The sequence below is a fragment of the Lutra lutra genome, chromosome X (assembly GCF_902655055.1).
Source record: "Lutra lutra chromosome X, mLutLut1.2, whole genome shotgun sequence".
Classification (NCBI taxonomy): Eukaryota; Metazoa; Chordata; class Mammalia; order Carnivora; family Mustelidae; genus Lutra; species Lutra lutra.
Window position 1 is genome coordinate 14,238,204 of NC_062296.1, and position 23,404 is coordinate 14,261,607.

General features: G+C 44.3%; 1 protein-coding gene across 2 annotated transcripts in view; it reads right to left on the minus strand.

The window, feature by feature from the left end:
• LOC125092198 (putative MAGE domain-containing protein MAGEA13P) overlaps positions 1–23,404 on the minus strand; it is a 420,768-nt gene that overhangs the window by 317,650 nt on the left and 79,714 nt on the right. The window contains exon 3 of one of the 2 annotated variants that reach the window (XM_047716563.1): positions 5,308–5,404. The exons of the other annotated variant lie outside the window; for it this stretch is intronic. The gene's annotated coding sequence lies outside the window, so the exon portion shown is untranslated. The remainder of the gene's footprint in view (positions 1–5,307; positions 5,405–23,404) is intronic. 2 annotated transcript variants of the gene reach the window in all.

A 23,404-nucleotide genomic window follows, 5' to 3' on the forward strand; every position in this document is an offset into this window, starting at 1 on the left:
GCCACAACAATGCTTACCCTGTGGTCCCACCAGTCATAGTGATGGTGGTGACATGAGTCACCTCCTGAGGCTTTGCACCAGAGAACCCACTCTCACTTCTGGGGGTTGTGGTTGAGTCCATAAACATCAGTAGAGCCTCTACTGTGTGTAAGACTTTGTACATGGCTCAAAGTAGGCTCTCAGATATTTGCTGGACTGGAGGGATCACCACAGTTAGCAAAACATTCTCTATCTTCAAGGTACTAGCATCCGGTGGGGAAGGCCAATTCATACAAAGCTAGGTTGCACTCCAAGTGACTTGTGATAAAGGTTATGTAAAAAGTGCAAAAAGTGGAACTGGGACTAATTCCAACTGGAGGAAACTGGGAAAGTCATTAGGAGAAGGAAGTATTTGATGCGGACCTTTGGGTTAAGTGAGATTTTGGCAGTCGAAGTTAAGGTCATTTGTCACAGAGAACAGAGTAACCCACAAGGAACCAAGATAAGAGCAGATCTTCTTATTGGCAAATGACAATTAGTGGAGAGAGAGAGAGAGAGTGTGTGTGTGTGTGTGTGTGTGTGTGTGTGTGTGTGTGTGTGCATATGACGAGGTCAGATCCTGGAGAGCCAGGATGGCCATGCAAATAATTTTCATCTTCCCTTCTGTAGGTGATGGGGATCTGGGGAACACTCTGAGGAAGGGAATGGTGAAATTAACTAGCTGTTTTGAGTTTTATTACTAAATAATGATGCTTTAAAATTACCCAGACACAAGTTTTCCACCATCACTAAGGCTGCTGAGGTCAGGAGAAGAATTAGAAAGCCACCGAAGCTTGTTCAGATGAATAAACTGATAAGAACAACGTTGAGGAGAAAGTAATTGACAACTTCCGGGAGATGGGCTCCCAGGCTGATGACTAACAGCTCTTTGTGACACCAACATTAATCCTGCTGTTGTTGTTGTTGTTGTTTTAATTTTGTGTGACACCAGCTGTTAGTGTCAGGATCAATACTGGCAGCAGCAGAGGTCACTTCTGGCAAATAACCACCAAACAGTGAGATACTTTTATCCGGACTGAATTTGAAAGAACGGACTGCTCTCTGGAACCCAGGGGAGGAAATGCCTTGCAGACAAAGATAATGTTGGTACGGATTTCATAAAACACATTTTCTGCCACATGTTACTAGGATTCAACATTTTAAAAAGGGTTCTAGGGTCAAATAAGCTTGAAAAGTGATCATGCAAGAAAAGTTATACTAGTTTCCTTGCTTCAGGAATTCTCAGAGCCATCCCTGGGCTGCTGTGCATTGTGAACCATCAAGAAGGACCCAGAATACACAGCGTTTTCCACACTGATTTGGCCTTTTGGATCAGTACATGGGATGAGGGATCTTTGGAACTCATGTTGGGTAATGTTGCAGAGAACAGAGTTAGATTCAAAACAGCATTTTGGACTTACAGATCACTGATGTTGGTGTTTGCTATAGAATGAATGTTTGTATCTCCCCCAAATGCTTATGTAGAAAGCAAATCCTCAGTGGGAGTGTATGTGGAGGTGGACCTTTGGAAGGTGATTAGGTGATGAGGGTAGAGTCCTTATGAATGCAATTAGTGTCCTTACAAAAGAGACCCCAGAGAGCTGCCTTCTGCCCTGTGAGAACACAGGGACAAAACAGCCATCAATGAACCAGAAAGTGGGCTCTCACCAGACCACAAATTAGCCAGTGCCTTAATTTTAGACTTTCCAGTCTCCGGAACTATAAGACATCCACAGCTGTTATAACTCCCCCACCCCCAGTCTATGGTCTTTTGTCACAGCTACCTGAACTAAGACAGTGTTCTGATATAGGGCACTTCCTATCTACCCAGCTGCTCTCTGCTTCCTGGCACAATGCCCATCCTTCAGAACAACTCTTCTGTACTTACTTCGGGGTATATGTTTTGCAGGAAAATTTCATTCATGGTTTTTCCAGGCATACAACACATTGTCTTCCCCAACACCCCACTTCTTAAATAATTTTTTAAAAGATTTTATTTATTTGTTTGAGAGAGAGAGAGACAGAGTGAGAGAGCATGAGAGGGCAGGTCAGAGGGAGAAGCAGATGCCCCATGGAGCTGGGAGCCTGATGCGGGACTCGATCCCACAACTCTGGGATCATGACCTGAGCCGAAGGCAGTCGCTTAACCAACTGAGCCACCCAGGCGCTCCTACCCCTACTTCTTTAAATAAAAAAATTATTTATTTATTTGAGAGAGAGTGTTAGAGAGAGCCTGAGAGGGGAGGGGCAGAGGGAGAGGGAGGAGCAGACTCCTCACTGAGCAGAGAGTGGGAGGGGTTGCTTGACAGCAGGGGACAGGGGGCTCAATGGGGGGGGGGGGGTCATTGGGGAGGCATCCCTGGGGGGGACCAGATCCCAGGACCCCAGTACCTGAGACAAAGGCAGACACTTAACTGACTGAGCCACCCAGGTGCCCCTAATACCCTGCTTCTAACCCTCATCTGATCTGCTGCAATGGTCTCTAACAGGTTCTTAAGCGTGTGTTGTCTCCTCTTTCCAATTCATCCTACGGGATTCCGGCAGCACTGGTCTGATGATGATGCTGCTCTGCTCAGAGTTACAACGGCTTTCTTGTCCTTACTTTTAAAAACTTCTTCTCTGGGGCTGCCTGGGTGGCTCAGTGGGTTAAGCCTCTGCCTTCAGCTCAGGTCCTGATCTCAGGGTTCTGGGATCGAGTCCCACATCGGGCTCTCTGCTAGGCAGGGAGCCTGCTTCCTCCTCTCTCTCTCCCTCTCTCTCTCTCTGCTTGTGATCTCTCTCTCTCTGTCAAATAAATAAAATCTTAAAAAAAAAAAAAAAAAACAACTTCTTCTCTATGGCATTCAAAGCCATACAACTCAGGCCCCTATCTATCTTGCCAGCTTTCCCTTGAGTCCCTCATTCCCCCCAGCTTGCACTATGGCCGTGCAGGAATCAAACCGGTCTACTTGTGATTCCCTCCTAATCTCCACTCTTTGGACCATATTGCCTCCGTTATTGCACTAAATCTGTTCTTTTCCCAGGAAAACCCAGCTGAAATACTTCCCCCCTCCACAAAACCCTCCTCTGGTTATGCCCCAGGAAAGGGATTACTCCCTCACTGGATCCAAAGCACACTGTATTACTAAGAAAACATTTATACTGGTACACCCTACTCTTATGTGTATGTGTATGCAGACCCTAGCCTTGCTACTTCCTAGCTGTGTGAGATTGGGCAAGTCACTTGACCTCTTTTAGCCTCAACTTCTCATTTGAAAAATGGGACAATGAGCATTTACCAACAGGGTTGTTGTGAAGACTGAAGTAAGACATTTGAAGCTGGTTAGCTTAATCAATGCCACTTTCCCGCGTTATGTCACAAGCTTATATTGAAAGCTCTTTGAGGAGAGTAATGAGTCTGATTCTATGTATCCCAGGCATCCAGCCCAACGCCTGGCCCTAGAAAATACTTATGTTTTTAAGTGAATTGGACGCGATTGGCCTTGCTTCCTCTGCTCTGCCACACTGCCCCATAGTAAAGGCAGTGTTTACCTTATCAGATTAAGTGCACAGTTCAGCCTGTAGCCTTGCCAGGCTAAGCACACAGTTCTTCTAACTATCTACCTTCTTCTACCTACCTGCCCTTTAGTTCCAAGCACAACTTCTTGGAAGCTCAAGAATCAAGTCAGTTCTAATTTGAAAAAATGACTCAGAAAAGGAAGAAAAACAACTCATTAAGACAAAAATGAAGTCTCCCTACAGTACAATGTGTCAATCCTGAGTCACACCAAAATTAATCAAAATGTCTTCTTTTATATTCTGCTATCTACGTATTTTCTCCCTTTACTGTCACTGATTTATTTTCAAAGAGCAAATATTATTCCCTTTGATAAATTGATCAAGACTGCCACCTATTCACTATTTGGCTGAAATGCCACACATGTGGCAATCTTTCCAAACCCAATAAAATCTAGTAAGTTCTTCCCAAGGAGCTGCCATTCACCTCAGTGGGTCCAGTAAGCTTGTCTAGGGATAGGCATGGGGGTGGGATCCAAGTCAGAGACCATCTCTTCTCCCAGACAGGAAAATGGAATCCCATTCTTGCTGAGATACACATAGAGAGGTGTTTAAAGTCATCAAGTCATAGTTTACTCATAAACCCGAATACTGAAAACATCTCTGTTGGTTATTTTCTCGTTAGGGTTGCCAGATAAAATGCATGATGCCAAATGAAATTTGATGATCGGAGACCATCATTTTAAATCCATAAGTATGTACCAAATATTGCATGGGACATACTTAGACTGAGTGGTTTCCATTATTTATCTGAAGTTCAAACTTAATTGCATACCCTGTATGTTTATATGCTAAATCTGGCAACCCTTCTCATGTGTCCCCTTCCCCATCTACCCTCTCCCCTTCAGACAGAGAGCTCTGTGTCCTGGGAAGCGGGTCATAGATGGTCAAATACAGGCTCCCTTTGCTCTCTGGCTTTCATTTGAGTTTCACCAAGGGAAGTACCAGAATGTTCTTTAAGGGTGGAAGGAGACAGAAGTCAGCTACTTATCCCAACCGCCCACACTTCCGGCAATGACTACATTCATCACTGGCCGTAAATTTTGCCTGGTAGCCTCTATTCCAAGGCTCCAAGTTCTCTCCAACTTCTCGGAATTCTGTTCCTTCCACTTGTCCCTTTAGGCTTGGGGCTGGAAGGGCTTCCCACAGCTACAGATTCCTGGTGCTTCAGTGTCCTGTGCTGTTTCCTGAAGCCCGCCCAGCACTCAGAACTAGTCTCTTCAGTCAGTGGTTTTCAACTAAACTCTCCAAGTGTCTCGTTTATATCCCGACTGACAGTCTTCATGTGGCCCAGACAAGTACACACAACATGAACGTATGTATGGCTTTGGATCCACCCAGTTAAGGAACCCAGAGACCCAAACCAGATTATTTTTAAGTGTAAGAAATTCACACCTTGACTTCAGGAAAAACTTAATCTAAGAATAATCCTGCCACCGAGCAATGTCAATGGTAACAAGAGCCCCACAATCCTCAGTCACTCACATCCCAGGATCAGAGACATTCAGGGGTCCCGGTGCCGGTCAGTGCCTTGGCGGCTGCCAGCTGTTCCACTCTGCTGGGGAAGTGAGGTGCTTCCAAGCCTGTCCAGGCACAGTAACTTCTAGAAGTTTGCAGGTCTCTCTGACATTCTGGGCATCATCAGGAAGAAACCTAAGGAGCTCCTAATCCCAACAGAGGCAAACCCTTTCTGCAGAGGATGGCATCTTTGTACGGAAGACCAAGTCTACTCACAGTCTCTGTCACGGGTCGCTCTCACTAGTTTTCACCTGGCTACCTCGGCGCTATCTTAAAGATGGGTAAGGGGTGTCCTATATAGGCTGGCGGCCGTCTGCACAAGGAAGAGCAACACAAAAGAAGCATCAGTGTTTATACGAAATGGCCCTTGAGGTGAGTTTTAGAAGCTGAGTAGAGGTTCACATGACAGACTGTCTGGGTAGAGGCTACAGAGTGACAGAGCTGAGGCCTGTAGGCACCCAGTAGCCAGGGGAGCCGTGGGAACTGTAAATATCACCATATGTCTAGGGAAAGTTGGATTAGAGGGAGGGTGTGAACTGGGAGGTAGGCAGAAGGCCCGATCCTGGAGGTCCTTGTGTGCCGTACTAAAGACTGAATTTGAAAGTAATAATGACAATGATGACAAGGACGATGACGGTGGTGATAGGAAACACTTACAGGATTCTTAACATGTACCAGTCACTGTTCTAAGTGTTTTGCATACAGTAAGTAAGTAATACTTTGATCCTCGGGTTACAGATGAAAAAACCAAGACACAGAGAGGTTAGGTAACATGTGCAAGTTCACACAGCCGGGATTCAAATAAGGGCAGCCTGGCTGCAAGATTAATATTCTTGACCATGATGCTCCTAATACATTCCAGGCATTGAGGACACAAAAGCAAGGAAGACAAGATCTTTGCCCTCAAAGACCACTAAGTCTAGGGGGAAACAGACGCAGAAACATGTCTTAACAGCTCAAAGTGATTGCAGAACCCTTGACTTGCTTTACATTTTCTCCCACTTTAAGCCAGTCCCTTTCCAGTCTCCACAAACCCTAGCCTGTTGACAGCTCTTCTATTTACAGTCTGGTGCCTGCACCTGGGAATGGAAGAATTTGCATCTGCTCTCTGGGGCGCCTGGCTGACAGGTCCTCTTCGTGTGCTCTGGCCCCTGGGCATTACTGGCTCTTTCTGTTCCAGGCCCTACCTGGTCCCTCAGAAATCCAACCTGGCCTAGAAGCACTGGCTGGCCAGCTAGCCTCATCCCCTGTGAGAAAGAGATTTGGACATTTTTTGTGAACTACTAATTCCACAGGAACTCTTGTCACCATAGCAACAAAAATAAGCTGACAGCTGCCTTCTAATCCCTGAGCCTGGTGACCATGGAAGTGACAGAGAAAAACACAGACCTCTGGGGTAGGTACCGACCTTCTTTTCTCGGTTGGATGAGGAGGGGTAAAGCTGCTCACCCATGCTTCAGAGAGCTCAAGGATCCTTAGCTCTGCCCCCCTTGTTTTCCTCTAGAAAGAAAAACAGGGACAACATAAACTGCCTCTATTGTTTTAAGCAGCCTCAGTTCCTCTGAGCACCTAGGAAGCATGATTTAGTGGTAGTAGTGGGACTGGAAAGGAAGTCATGGATGCCTTACTTAGTAAGTCGGAAAAAGACACAGCTTGAAAAAAATAATAGCAAAGAATCGCTCACTACCTGCCAAGCACTGTGCTAAGCACACATACATTATTGTCCTCACTCAACCCCCACAAAAATTCTGCAAGTTGGATATTATGATTATCCTCACTTTCCATATACAGAAAGTGAGGATCAGAGAGGTTAGGTAATATACCCAAGATACCACAGCTAATAAACGGCAGAGCAGGGTTTCAAACCCCTCTCTGGCCAACTCCAAAGCCCAGTTTCTTTACCTCTCATTCTAGATTGAATAACTGCAAACGTTCTGCTGGGAGAATTACACAGGGGTGTGGGTCACCTTGGGATGTAGCCGGTGACACTCCCCGGAAAAGCATAACTGACAGAGCCAGCGGATGGCCCGGCCAAGAAAGGGGAAGACCATGTCTTATGCCACATGTCTGGCCCGGTAGACACCATCTGACACCATGGAGAACAGCCCCGCCCACATGGGCATAGAACCCCAGCACAGTGATCTGCGGAAATGCCACCGCCGGCCACCATCAGAGGAACCGGGGCGCTTTGGTCCTCGATCCAGGCTCAGTATACGTCACAAACTTGCCAGCGCACAATTTGGCTGCTAACCACACTGGGAATGGCTGGCTCCACTGGTGGATTCTGGGGAACTGACTGGCCTGGTAACCCAGCTTGGCCCAAAGCCTCATCCATGGGTGAACTGGGTAGGTGGCCACCTGTCTCTAGTGCAGGGGGAGCCCGCCAGTCCCGAGCCACCCCTGTATGTCCTGAAGGATTGCCCTGGATAAACAGTGCCGCCATCCACATTCCTGTCAGCCTTGGCCTTACACGACTGGAAAGACACCACGCTCCACTCTACTCTAGGTGGGCAGCAAGGGGACAGTCAGCTACTTCATATCCACATCCCACTCGTAGGTCTGGGGATTCTCCCCTGCTTAGCCTCAGTGGGAAGCCAAGCTCCAAATCCCATAAAGGAGACTGAGAAGACACCTGCTCTCCCTGCCCTTGGGACGAGGCCATGGGTATATCATCTGGACTAGGCCAATCAAACATTCTCAAACTCTGAAGCAAAGGGCACAAAGAAACAAGGCGTTCTGGAAACCAGCCAGCGGAGGGAGCAGCAGCAAGAACGTCTGCCCTGAGAGCACCACCCTAAGCAGCTGGTTCCTGGAGCATGACTGTGCATGGTGGGGAGCGCCGAACCCCCGTGGCTGGGCAAGCCTGTCACAAGTCATCCCCAAACAGCTCCGCTGGAGGAACCCCGCAGGTGACTGCAGCCAACCAATCCCTGTCGCACACATTCGCTGTCATCCTCGGTCTTCTCTGGCAGCGACCTCACGACGTACCTCTTTGTTAGGTACTGGGCAGCAGGGGGGTGGCCGTCTGTCCAGCATCTATGCTCTAGTCCCATGTCAGCTGGGACTCTGAACACTTAGCTTCATTTGTCCCATCCTGGTTTGCCAGTGGGGACACTGATTTCCAACACCTTTTTATAAATCTTTACCATCCTAACCCAACCAGAGACTGTTTCTGTCGCGTCTTGTTTGCAGTCGAGAATCCTGACTAGATGGCCTGCAAACTTGGCTCCGTCTCTGGTGATGCCCATTTGTCTCTCTCCCCCCAACCCCCCGACATTCCTGGAATCTTGAACAAATACTCTGAAAACCAGCAGACCGTTTTGAACGAAGAAAGATGTGTTTTTCCCACACCAGAAGTGCAACTGACGTGGTGCTTAGGGCCATATCTACTTTCCATTCCCTTTCTTTCCCCACCTTCTCCCGTCCCCTATCGCTCCCTATTGCCAATCCGCAATTAAGCTTTCAGCTTAGATTTCCTTTTCCTCCAGGAACCTTCTCTAACTGAGCACAGGCTGGCTGAGGTGGCCCTTTTCTCTGGAGACTTGAACTTACCTCTACCCCAGCATACTATCACGCTGGTGTAATTTCAGGCCTAGCTTACTTAATTGACTTCCTTATGAGACTGGTGGCTCCTTAAGGACAGAATCATGTCTGATTCATCCTCATATTCTCAGAGCTCAGTGGGATACCAGATACAGAATGGATGCCCCCAAAATACGTGACAAAGGACTGATTACAGTGTCACACACATACCCCAAAATAGAATCACTGTCAGAGTCAGAAGGGCAGATCCTCTGGGATGATTGGGAAGAAGCACTCACTGGATCTTCAGCCTCCCTTGCTGACGTCCCAGTACTGTAGAGTAGAACGGGGAGCTCCAACTGCGGTAGGGCAATTGCAGCCTTCACTCCGTCATCTCTGGGGCTGTATTAGCTTCCTATGGCTGCTGTAACAACTGACCACAAACTTCGTGTCTTTAAACAAAATTTATTATCTTACAATAGTGGATCTCAGAAGTACAACACAGGTCTCCCTGGGTGAAAATCAAAGCGTCATCAAGGTTATGTTCCTTCTAGAAGATCTAGAGGAGATCTGATAGACAAAAACCATAGAAGAAGCCCAGTGTCATGAAGCTGTATCACTGGGGGTGCCTAGAATTCGTTTTGGCTATGAGCAAAAGTGTATTTTCGAGAAGTATCAAAGTTGATCAGAGTAAACCATGATGCCTATGGCATAGCTAATGTTATGTTTTTCCCAGCCTTATTACAGTATAATTGAAAAATAAAATTATATATATTTCAAGTGAACAATGTGAAGATTTGATAGATGTATACACTGTGAAAGGATTACCATAAGCAAGAATTAACACATCCATCATCTCACATAGCTACTTTTGTGTGTGTGTGTGTGTGTGCATGCACGCACATGGCAGAAATACTTTACTCTCCTAGTGAATTTCAAGTATACGATGCAGTATAACTAATTACAGTCAGCATACTGGCATACTGTACATTAGATCCCCAGGACTTACTCATCTTAGTATTGAAAGTTATACTCTGACCAATATCTCCCTATTTCCCCCACCCCCACACCGACCCTTTTTTCCCTGTTTTTATGAGTTCAACTTTTGCTTTCGTTTTATGTATAAGTGAGATCATACAGTATTTGTCTTTTTTTGCCTGACTTATTTTACTTAGCATAATATCCTCCAGTTCATCCATGTTGTTGCAAAAGGAAGGATTTCCTTCTTTTTATAAGGCTGAATTATATCCCATTATATAAATGTATATATTTTTATATCTATGTGAATATTATATATAATATATACATACTATATCCCATTATATATGTTTATATATAATATGTACGTGTTATATCCCATTAATATACACACATATACAAAATTTTATGTATATAAAATAAATATATAAAATTTTCTTTATCTCTCAATGGACACTTAAGTTATTTCCATATCTCAGCTATTGTGAATAATGCTGCCATAAAAATGGGAGTGTGGATGTCCCCTTGAGATCCTGATTTTGTTTCCTTTGGGTATATACCCAGAAATGGTATTTCTGGATCATATGGTAGTTCTATTTTAAGTTTTGGCAGTAATATATACACATTATGGGAGTCCCAGAAGGCGAAGTGAGAAAAAAATAGGGAGAAAACTTTTTAAAAGAAATAATGGTCAAAAATTTCCCAAATCTGGGAGCAATATGGATATCCAGTTACAGGAAGTTCATACAGAGTCAAACCATTTAGTTTTTCAATGAGACTCACTATCATAAAACTGTCAAAAATCAAAGAAAAAAAGAGCCTTTTGAAGGCATCCAGAGAAAACAAACTCCTTGCATGCAAGGGGACCCTCCTAAGATTAGTGTCAGATATTGCAGCAGAGATCTTGCAGGGTTCTCATGAGAACAGGATCCCCATCCGTGTTATTCACTGCCATATTCTTATTTTCTAGCACAGTAACTATACACAGTGGGAACTCAATAGATGTTTACTGAACAAATTAATGCAACAACTAACCTGCTTAACCATACTCTTCAGTTGATGCCTACAGCTCAAGACAAGAAACTAAAGTGAAATGGGTACTACATTACCATCAATGTCGTTGCTAGTTCTACTGCATGTTCTAGTTCACTGGGAAGGGGATGGCCCAGAAGTGGAAGCAATAAGCCTCCCTTTTCACTAAGGTCCTAGAATACATTTCAGCTTTTCACCGAAAAGGTCAGCCACACCCTACATCTCTGGGGTTGAGGGTGGATCAGAGTGGTCTCCCTTGGTTCTGTAACTTTAAGCCAACCTGCCACTTTTAGGACTCAACCTACCTTGGGGTCCTTAAAGGGAAACTGAATCTCATCAGGCCCTTCTTTATTTAATTCAGATCTCCTCCCACTTTTAATCAATACTCCCTCTACTTCACAGCTCTTGGTTCTGTTGTTTCCCATAAACTCATGCCTCCTTCCATTGGTATTTTGGACATCTGGTCTCTTTTGGCTCCTGACTTTAAGCTCCCTCTTTAGGACATGGGCTTGCATGTGTCCACTGGGTCTCTTTGTTTGGGACAGCAGGTAGAGTACCCTCTGTATTACTCAGAACCTTTATGGTTATGTGTTTGTGGTCTTTCTCTCACTGCATCTCTTTGCTCTGTTTCCCTCTGCATAGGCTCTACTCTTCAAACAAATCTTCTTCATGTGTCAGGGAAGATGGCTACCCTCACACTTGTCTAGCTCAGCAATTATAGAGAAAAGGGGAGTCTTCCTGGTTAGCTCCCAAAGAAAAGTCTCAGGGAGAATTGTGTTTTTCCCTATCTGGGTAATAAGCTCATCCCTGAACCAACCCTGTGTCTGGGGTACTCTGTGCAGACCTAGGCCACATTCACAGCCAATGACTTGGGGTGGCAGGTAGGTGGCTGAGACTGGTTAGTAGTTTTTCTCAAACCATGTAGGGTGGAGGAATAATGTTCCAAAGGAATAGAGTGTTATTATTAGCAAAAGGATGAGGGAGATAAGAACATCTTTCTGATAAAATGTGAGCTTTCACTGTCCTCTAAAACAGTCAATACAGTTGCTTACGAATCCAGATCACTGAACTGATCAAACTCATACATGGTAACATGTATTAATGTGATCATATTAACATATGATCAAGCCCACATGTATTAAGTAAAAAAACAATTAGTTTACCTGAAAATGGGTGGTGTACAGAAAAACACCGTGGAAGAGCCATTCAATAATTGGAAGAACCTGAGTCATGCCAGCCGAAAGAGCCTCGAGAAGCTTGAAGACGTTCTGGATTCCCCTTCTCTATTCACTGAAGCCCTCTAGCAAATGTGGCAGGAATGAAGGCATGAGGGATCTAGAAAGGTAGCAGCTTAATTCTACCTGGTACTTTTTAGTTAGAACGAGCAGGGAAGATTACCATTCGCTTTGGGGTTGCAGTCAATGAATGAGCTACTAAAGATTAGGATTTCAGAGGTGAAAAAATTCTTGGTGATTACAAGGTCCACATGGTGACTATGGGAATAGCTGAAGTGAAACAGGAATAAGGTTCACTTGCTAAAGAGGACCAGGACTGTCTGGTTGGCTGGGACAATGATAGCATCGAGGACAACAAAGAAGGTTGGGAAACGTGGATGCATATCACAAATAGACCAGAAAGTTAGTTAGTGGAAGACAAACACAAAGCAGAGTAAGGAGTAATAAAACCAGATGGCATGTCCCTGCCAGGAGGAGGAATTTTTGTGTTCCAGGAGAAGAATATTCGTTGGGAGTCGGTGATGCCAAAATTCTACCCTATTTTAGTTTAGTACGGCTGCTATAGCCAAGTACTACAATCCAAGTGGCCTAAAGAGCAAAAGTTTCCTATCTCATAGTTCTGGAGGCTAAAAGTCCAAGGTCATGGTGTTGGCAGTACTGGTTCTTTCTGAGGGCTATAAGCAAGGGTCTGTTCCAGGCCTCTTTTCTTGGCTTGCAGGTGGCTGTCTTCTACTTGTCTCTTCACATGTCTTCTCCCTAGGCATGCCTGTCTCTGTATCCAAATCCCTCCTTTTCAGAAGGACAATGGCAGTATTGGATTAGGGCCCACCCTAATAACCTCATTTTACTTTGATCGCCTCTATAAAGACCCTATCTCCAAACAGCATCATATTATGAGGTCCTGAGAGTTAGAACTCCCACATCCTTTTTGTGAGGGGGACACAGTTCAACTTATAATATACGTCCTTTACACCTCTTTCATGAAGTGTCTTACTTCAAGCCTTCCTTAGCACTGGAGCAGTGGTTCTCAACCTAGGGCTACATACTAGAATCACACAGGAAGCTTTTAAAAATCTAGGTGCCCAGTTCACAACCCGGACCATTTAAACCAGAATGTCTAAGGACAGTGCATCCTGACAACAGTATTTTTAAAAATTCCCTGGGTGTTTCTAATGTGTGAAGTTGAGAACCACTGCCTACAAAATTCAGATGCATCCTCAGAAAGACACAGCTGGGTTCCGAGGGTTCCAGCAGGCAGTGCAAATGTATTCAGCTCACTCCCGGCCAACACTGGGCCACACGGTGCATATTTATCTAAAAACACCCAAACAATCACAGTCTACAGAGGGAAACTGAGTTCTATATAAAAGGCAACTGAACAATTCTCTCCATGTAAGTTTAAAGCAATCTCTCTTATCTGAATTTTCTATGACTTTGAATGGAATTCCTGATAGTAAGATCATAGGGCAAATGGGGGGAGGGTGACTTGGAACTGTCCACTTTAAAATATGTGATTCTGCACACTAGGCTTTAGAACATTTCTAGAAGCCAAGCACAGAGGAAGGTTAAATAAGCACTCCTTACCCCATCACCATGGCTAAGGGCCTATGCCAACTCAGCCCGTGGAGGTACATCATCAGTATGCTTGTATGGCTCAGCACTTTCCAGACAAGCTCTGTCTGCAGGGGCACCTGGGTGGCTCAGTCAGTTAAACATCTACCTTCAGCTCAGGTCATAACCCCAGAGTCCTAGGATTGAGTCCCACATCAGGCTCCCTGCTTGTGCTCTCTCTCTTGCTCCTGCTCTCTCTCAAATAAATAAAATCTGAAGAAGAAGAAGGGGGTGGAGGAGGAGGGGGAGGGGAGAGGAAGAGGAGGAGGATGAGGGAGGAAGAAGGATGGGGAAAAGGAGGAGAATGAGGGAGGAAGAGGGAGGGGGAAGAGAAGGGGGAGGGGGGAGGAGGGGGGGAGGGGGGAGCAGGGGGAGGAGGGGGAGAGGAAGAGGAGGGGGGAAGGGGGAGGGGGGGAGGAGGAGAAGGAAAGAAAAGGAGAAGGGGAAGAAAAAGAAGAGGCAGCAGCAGCTATGTCTCCACAAAACAGTACCTACACAGCATCTACTTCTGACCCAAAGCCATGGGTTCATAAATGGCAGGTGTTCAGAAGTTTATGCATATGAAGAAACAGAATCCATGTCTCTTATGAGTACATAGTAGACTAAAATGATGCCCACTGAGAAACAGGAATGAGTGGCCAGGACTGAGCCACTTAAAAGCTATCTAATAGGGGACTTTTTGTGACTTTGTCTTCTATATGATTTTGCCTTTAAATTGCAAGGCTTAAAATTTCATGGGATGCCTTAACATCTTTGAGCTTCACAGGACCCTAATGGTGAATTCCCCTGCTCTCTCCAGATATGCCCTTCCAACCCAATGGCAAAAACTCTTCACCTAGGGGCACCTGGGTGGCTCAGTGGGTTAAAGTCTCTGCCTTCAGCTTGGGTCATGATCCCAAGGTCCTGGGATCGAGTACCACATCAGGTTCTCTGCTCGGTGGGGAACCTGTTTCCTCCTCTCTCTCTCTGCCTGTCTCTCTGCCTACTTGTGATCTCTATCAAATGAATAAATAAAATCTTTAAAAAAAAACTCTTCACCTAGATAGGTCCTATAATAGTCAGGCGAGCTGCACTGTACCCGGTTCTGAACCCAATTGGTTTGATCTCTCTGCCAGCACATGGAATTATTCAAATAAGTCAGTCACATCCTTCCATAGAGACCAGGGATCACTTCACAGCCCCTGCTTGTTTGCTCTATGTCTAAGTGCACCCCTCTGTAGCCCTGTGTGGCACACCACGTCCTCCTCTAGCACTATGTGCTTGATTTTATCTGTCTGAAGCCGAGTGTCTTATGCTGGTCATCTTGCAATACTTAGGACAGGGGATTCCTCTGTCACCAAGAGGGTGAATAGGAGGCAATCAAACCAGTCTTTGAAGGACAGTGTTTCCCAAAATGTGATATGAGGACCATCTGTGTCAAAATTACCCAGGGAATTTGGTAAAATGCCTATCATGTGGCCTCACACCACCCTAGACCTACAGACGACCCTCTGGGGATAGGACCTGGGAATATGGTTGTTGGGTTCTCTAGAAAACAGATTCTGAAATGGATTAGAATGTAGGAAATTAGGGAGTGCTGCTGGGATCAAAACCTGGGGAGACATGAAGGGAAGGAAGCAAGATTGTGCAGAGAGAGAAGCTGGGCTGTGACAGGGTCTCAGGAGGGAGCTCAGCTAACCCCAAGGTGAACACTGAAGCAAAGATGACCTTTTAGAGTTGCCCTGAGTTGAGGCAAGGGTGCCAGGCCTTTAAAGTCCATCATCAATCAGGCATTGCATGTGGGTTCAATCCAAGACAGTAAGCCTGACTGTAGGTGGAACAGCTTTCTTCAACTGATGAAAATTCCCAGATAGGGTTGACAAATCTCAGCTACGGGGATACAAATACTTCAGCCTGAGAGTGGGTTTGGTGCCATATTCTCCCTCCGCTATAGTCTATATCTTATGAAGCTCGGTTCTACTTTTTCATATATGTTCTGGGAACATCATTCCCAAGATTCTGATAGGTTTCTCTTCCTAGGGAAACTTCAGAAGATTAGCGGGGTAAACGACAGTGCTGCTACAGCTAGAATCAGGGCTATAATGACGTTCATCCTCTCCTTCCTCTATGACCCATTCTAGATTTCTCCCAAAAACAACTAAGTCTTCTGCAAGTCTAGACAGCAAGTCTAGTGGCATAACCCAGACCCCTATTCCTCAGTGGTCACCACGCCTTTCTTGGGCTATGGCTGCCATGGCACTTGCACATTTGTCTTCAAATTGGCTCTTCAAGGTAGTACCAAGAGGTGGATCATCTGGGTGCCACACATATTCCTTCCTGTGCCATTATCTCCTTTCCTAATGACCAGAATCAATTACCCCTGCCAAAATGGTCACTTCACTTCTTGCTTGCTGGGATGTTGGCACAAGGATCCCAAAATGCCCAGGCATCAGTCGTAACTTTAGTTCAATGAAACTCTTGCTGCATTCCCAGGTGGTAGTCTTTCCCTTTGGGGGCCTATAACATCGAATCCCACAGAAGCTATAAATACAATGATGGAAAGCACAAATTCCCCAATGTGGATTACTGGAACTGATGATAAGCAGGGGCACTCATACTTTGAAACTTTGGTTGCCAGACTCCTGTATTCCACTATTTGGGTACATGGCAACTTACAAATGTCTTTACTTAAGAATATATACTCAGTGGCTCAGTTAAGCGACTGCCTTTGGCTCAGGTTTTGATCCCAGGGTCCTGGGATCAAGTCCCACATCAGGCTCCTTGCTCAGCGGGGAGCCTGCTTCTCCCTCTGCCTGCTGCTCCCCCTGCTTATGTTCTCTCTCTCCCTCTCTCTGACAAATAAATAAATAAAATCTTTTAAAAAAAGAATATATACTACAGCCTAGAAGATGGTGCCCTACCTTACAGGGTACCAAGTTGGCACCCTCAAAAGGCCAGCAGTTTCTGAGTGGTGTGGTATGTAATTCCTTGTAATAGATCCCATGATAATATACTCTGTTGTGAAGAGGGTCATTTAGTCCATGGAGTATAATGTGGGATCCCATGTCAATAGACCAAATATGGATAAGGACCTGTGAGCGAACTCATATGAAGAAAGACCAACTCATACCAAGAACATGTATTGACTCTACCCAAAATAAACCTCTGCCCCTTCCAGGATGGAAGGAGTCCAACACAGCCAAACTGCCAACGAGTAGACAGTGGGTCTCCTCAAGAGAAGATGCCATGATTCAACATTTGCAGCAGTAGTATAGCACAATTAGATCAACATTGGTGAGCGGGAGCTCATGTTCTGGGGCTCATGAACACCCTTCATCTCTGCCACTATGGCTATTCCTTTTGTGTATCCATTTGCTAACCCTGGGGTGGCTGATGACAAAGCTTCACTACCATCATCTGGCCAAGTTATTACACCTACTTGGTTGTTTTATGTCTCTTCTGTGTCTCTTTCAAGTCCCTTCTGTGTTTTGAACATGCAACACAAAGATATCCACACTTCCAATCTACTCCTAAAAGTCCATCCACATGGCTCTACCCTAGACCTTCTATGCTCAATCTTCCAATCTTTCTCGTTGCAAGTTCCTGACTAACAAAATGACTTGCTGCTGCTGATTAATCCATGTATGTTCTAACCTTAAGCTTCTAACCTTTCCTCTCCACACAAAATAGATGACCAGGTACATCCCCCAAAGCTTGGCCAAGAAATTGGGAAAATTTCTTCTCCCACTATTTATCAAGGTCACCCTTCAATGGGGGCTCAACAGCAGCCTTGCTGGTTTACCCTTCACACCTACTTAACCCAAACCTGATCTAATCTTGCCCTTGTCCCTTGCCATCAGCTAATCATGAGAGATTCCCTATGTGGCCGTAAGTATGAGTTGAGGAAAAGGAGCTGGTCCAATAATGGTGAGTAACATGGGAGTGTGGGCAACTGTTCATCCAGCTTACTTATGCTCTTTGGTCCTTCTTGGGCCTCCAGATGTGCCACTTCCAACTTACGATGAATTCCTTCTTGGCCTGCCCAAACTTTTTACTTGATGAGACTGATAGAAAACAGTTCTTGGTCTACAGCTCTGGTCGCGTGGTCACTGGATGACCCTAATCTGCATTTCGTTATTGTGGAGGCAATACTGGGGAGTTAAACAGATATAATATGAGCTACTGCCCTGGAATCATTTAAGTCATTAAATATGGCATTTATTTCTGTCATTCCATTACTGCCAAAGATGATATATATATTTTTTATTGCCTTAGTCAAGGATGATACTGGGGAGGCCCATTTCCAAAGGCTTCTATTTGGCCTTCCCCACTTTTTGCCACTACCATGTATGTCCGTTATAATTATATACTTGGAAATAGGGAAAGGTTCAATGGATGGGTCCATGGTCCTGGAGTACTCCCTGTGAACCAGTCCTAGGCCAAGAATCTATTTATTACCTGGCCTTCATATAACTTCTTTCTAATGATGGGGCCATGATGACACCCTGAATCACCAGATACCAATATTAACTTGAACAATGTGTCCAATCCTCCTCAAAATGTTTGGGTGTTCACCTTTTCCCAGTGTTCAGGTCCCCAAGTATGTGGTCATGTGCCCCTTTTAGGAAGGACTGGAGGAATCAGTACAGTATACATTTCCATGATATTCCAGGGTCCTTCCTCCTAAGGAGTCAATCTCTCCCTCAGACAGTTTCTGGGTCAGAAACCAGACCCACACCTGGAAACTTACGCAAAGGATTGTGCCCTTTTATTTGGGCAGTCACTCTCAGCTTCCTGATCACCAATCTTTGCTATTTGAGTGTATATACTGAACGGTGCATGGCTGTCTGTCCGTCTATCTTGCACTAGGGACGCTGCATCCAATTAACTATTCTATACCTCTCATGGTCAGGGCCCCTGATTGTGACTCTGACCTTGATGCTTATTGTTAGGATCATCTCTACCTGGCTTCTGACAGGTAAGTGCCACTATCTGGCTTTGATTATTTCAGACTCTTATTGTCCTTTTTGCTGTCAGTGAGCTCAATTCTAGGACAGCCTCACCTACCATCATCCCTGGCCTACAGAGAAGAACAACTCGTTAATGCTCATGGACCTCTCACCAGCCCATTCCGTACTGCTTTGGTAAATGGAGTATCCTTTGGGTCCCACTGTGGAACACAGTTTTCTATCCTTACGAAAATACATCTCGGATGCCCAAATTTCTGTGGCTTTTAATCCGTTCCCCCGTTGTCCATAATGCCTTCCTGCCACTTCTACTTCACTTTGTGTGGGCCATCACTTTCTCCAGGTCTCTAGGAGTTATCCTACCAATGTGTTTACCCTGTATCCCAGGGTCCTTGACAAGTTGTTAAATCCTATATCCTGGAAGAGGAGTTCCTAATTGTTAACTCACCAATATTCTACTTTATTTCTCCCCTCTCTGATCCATCATCTAGATCCTCGGAACCTAATCCAGTATGTACCCCACTGGCACATGTAACCAATACATACTAGCTAAGTCCTATATCTCCCTTGGAGCATACTCTCTTTCTCCTTTTGGCAAGCCATAATGCCCCACCTGAATTATGTTGTGAGTGACCCTGGTCATTGCCCTAGTAGCTATAAGGTGAGGTGGGTGAGATCTCTAGAGGGACAGATATTTTCTTGATGTGGAGAAGCCTCTACATCATTGCCAACTAAAGTGAAAGCCACATCTCTTAACAAGGAGGAAGGTGGCCTTCTGCAGAAACAGAAGGTCCAGGGAATGTCAGGATTTAAGATCTCAGCGTGCATCGACCCAGATGTCCCTATGCTAAGAATGTGGTATGACCTTAGAGGAAATCTTCAACTGAGGGAAATTTCTAGGAAGTACTGGAAGCTATAAGCTGGCAGTGAAGAACGCTCCCGGCATTCAGGAAAACAAATCCTTCAGTCCTAAAGGGAGGTCTCGGTGGCAGCAACAAAGCATCTTTTACTTCTACATTTTTATCAAACTCTCCAGGTGTTTCTTACATACACTAAAGTATGAGAATAACTGCCCCACGAGATCAAATAGACAATTGCCTCACTATCCTTAAAACATTTCCATAAGAGTTGGAATCTCTAGCAAGGATTGAGGACAAGATGGGCTTTGGAAATATAGACACTTTTGATTTCCACTAGTATTCAGGTAGTAGTGAATATCAAAAACGTTAACAATTTAAAAAACTTTCTAATATCGCTGCTAGAATTCTATACAGAAATAGGATTTCTTCATTAAGCAAATATAGAACGGGACTTTTCCCACAACCTTATTCTCTAATCCATTACAAAATCTGGACATTACCTAATGCCATTTTCATAACATATATGATAATCTTTAGAGAAAATCTTTATTGCCTACATTTCAAACTCATGGGTTTCCCTCTGTAGTCACACGGTTATTCTCCAATTTGCCCACTAGTGGACACTGTTGAGCTTCCAAACGCAAAGCTATTTCTCATGGGCTGGTGAAGGGGCAAGAGGAGACAGGAACAGAGAAATCACAATTAATACAGCAACAACCTTTCTACAATCCTGTTTACTCACCATGTAACAGGCTAATAAATGTTTATGTCAATCATATTTAGAATAACAAACAAAGTCAGAACCAGCTAAACTTACATTGCTCGCAGAGAATATTTTTACAGCGAGGAAGCATTGCTTGATGGCTAATGACATAACTAAGCTATAAAACAGTATTCTATTCCTCAGGGAAATGACATGCTTTCTTTCCATGAAAAATTATTTCCCATTTTTCTAGTTTCCTTTTCTTCCCAACACTTTGAGAACGTTGTCAACCTTTTCATCAATATTCAAACCAAATGGTGCAAAGGAGAAGATGGTGGGTTATCATTAAAAGTAGGTCTGTGAACAGTTTGCAGAAAAAGACGATGAATGAATTTTAAGTAATTTATAATTTATTTTATTTTAATGAATGGAATTCTCAGTTTATCATATAGATTATAAGAACTTCTACAAAAAGAACTCAAGATCGTTTCACTCCATGAGCTACTGAGATGTTGCACTAGCTGTCACTGCATAATGTTGGAGGTAGCATTTTTTAAAGATTTATTTATTTGAGAGAGAGAGAGAAGACAGGAGGGGCAGAAGGAGAGGGAGAAAGAGCCTTAAGCAGACTCTGCACTGAGCACACAGCCTGACTCCGGCCTCGATGTGGGCCTCGATGCAGGGCTCTATCTCACCACCCTGAGATCACAACCCTGAGAACACAACCTTGAGCCAAAATCAAGAGTTGGTCACTTGACCGACTGCACCACGCTGGAAGCAGCATTTTTCATAGGGGGATTATAAGCTCTATAAAATTTAGGAATAAATTCCATTCCTGCCGCTTACTTGCTGCCTGACATTGGGGAAGTTGCTACACCTCTCTGATCCTCCATTTCCTCATCTGTAAAAGTGAGGATAAATAACACCTTCCTTGCAAATTTACTGTGAGACTTAAGTGAGGAAGTGTAGGGCCAGCAAAGTACCTGGTATAAAGGAGACTATCAGTAAATATGAGTTCTATTTCCATCCCTTAAAACAAGCCAAAAATCAGAGACCTCTTCAAGATGGGGCCAAAGCCCTGGGCTATTGAATGAGGATAGGAACCAACAATCAATGGTTGATTAATGCCTCTTCTCTTTCTAGTATGTAAGTTCCATGAAGAAGACTCTGAGTGTGTTTTTGCTCACCATTAGATCCTCAAAGTAGATGGTATATATTAGGGGCTCAACCTATACTGGTTGAATGAATGAATAACCACTGAGATCCAAAAATATGGGTAATTCCTCTGACAGGGAAATTGTACTGTTATTGCTATGGTGCTATGGTTGAGTGCTGTGAATTGTGTAAGACTGATGATTCACAGACCTGTACCCCTGAAGCAAATAATACATTATATATTATTTTTTTTAAAAGGCGATAGTGATAAAGTAGTTCAAGATGTCATGGCAATTCTGAGCCATATATAAGAACTTGTTGGCCATTGGGACACCTGGTTGGCACAGTTGGTTAAGCATCTGACTCTGGCTTTCGTCTCAGGTTGTGATCTAAGGGTCATGAGGCTGAGCACTGTGTCAGGCTCTGCAGTCAGTGTGGAGTCTGCTTGGGATTCTCCCTCTCCCTCTGCCCCTCCTGTTCATGCATGTGCTCACGCTGTCTCTCCCTCTCTCTCAAATAAATAAATATATCTTCAAAAAAAAAAAAAACTTGTTGGCTATACTCATTGAAGAACTCAGTAAGTTCTTTGAGATCACCAACCCAACTAGGTTCCAAAATGAGAGTCAAGGGCCAAGGAGGCCCCAATCCAATAGAATCTCCTTCCTATCTACAGACTGTGCCATGCCTGAACACTACTTGCAAACCATCCTGAAGAGGATTGTCCCAGCACCTTAACTGTGCTGTACTTGGGAAATGCAAGCTTACCCAACATCTTAGTATCAGGTTCTTGGGCTCCATCCTCCCCTCCAAAATTAATCAATGTACCGAAGTGTTATTGGTGCCAAGAGTGTAATTCTCTCAAAGTATAGTGAGGCCATAATGACCTTTGTGTATTTTCCTGAGCAACTCTCCCCAGCTCTCCATACTTATCAGTTTCACTTCAGTGGTTTCAAACTGTAATCAAACTACTTCCAGTGCTGGGGATGGGATTCGTCTGGTCTTTCTGCACTCTGAATCCATATACCTAGTCACTGAAGAGCTCTTGGTTTATCAAACTCCTTCCCATTGGTACATGTTTCACCAGTGCTCTCCTACTTTTGACTTCTTGTGGGCTAAATCATGAAAACTAAAAGAGAACTAACACAGAAAGCTAAATCATGGAAACTAAACCACAGGAATGAGAAGTACCATGTCATACAAAGAAAACTGGATAGTCGGAAAAACCTGGTTGAGATTCTTAGCCACTCCACTTCCTAGATGTGTCATAGTACGCCTCAGTTTTCTTGTTATAAAATAAGGTCAGTGATGCCGAGTCTATTACTTTGTAAGGCCGTGGGACATAAAGGTCGAGTGTAAGATATATCCAGGAGCTTCAGAAAATTACCCACCATCCAAGCCCAGAGATGCTTCACTGACTTCTCTGCCATTTCCAGACTGCACCAAGGAGGGTTATCATGTGATCTCTGTGTTCTTCCTGAAAACATTTGTGGTCAAGTACTCTGCCATAAAATCTGCTTTGATAGACACAGCAGTCTCTGTAAAAGCTTCCAGCAGATCTGTCAGGACTTCTAGAGACCTAGAAGTATATATGTGTTTTCCCATGAAATATGAAACTCAGACCGAGGATCTACCTGGGAAGACTCAAAGTGCTCATCAGAGCCAATGCATTCATCAGTGACTTGTCCAAAATCTGGGATTATGGTGCTGTGTCTAAAGAAGCAGACACATTGAAACCAGGACTTGTTATCTACAGGATTTCTGCCCCCAAGACAATGGTCCCTAAAATAATCCTAGACCACATGAGTTCTAATTATTTAACATTTATAAAGTTTTTATTCAGTGCCAAGAACTCTTCTAGGTACTTTACATGCATTAACTCATTGATTCTTCACTTCAACCCTATAATGTAGGTACTGTTATTATCCTCATTTTATAAATGAGGAAATCTAGGTACAGAGAGGTTATGTAACTTCTCCAAAATTACACAGTTGTTAAGTAGTAGAGCCAAGATTCCAGCCTAAACCATGCAACTCTAGAGTCCATGTCCATAGTCCATACACTGTATTTCTCTATCTTCACTTTTATTCAGTTGACTTCGAGACATAGACTAACTACGGATTTGAACTGCAACTTGTCCTGCTCATAGGTAGGTATCTCTTAGTACTTAGTATATCTCATGATGACTATGGACTCTTCCTACTTTTATTCTCTAGGCAACCTGACCCTTAGCCTATGTGAGACCTTAACTTTTACTCCTACCTTGGTGATATC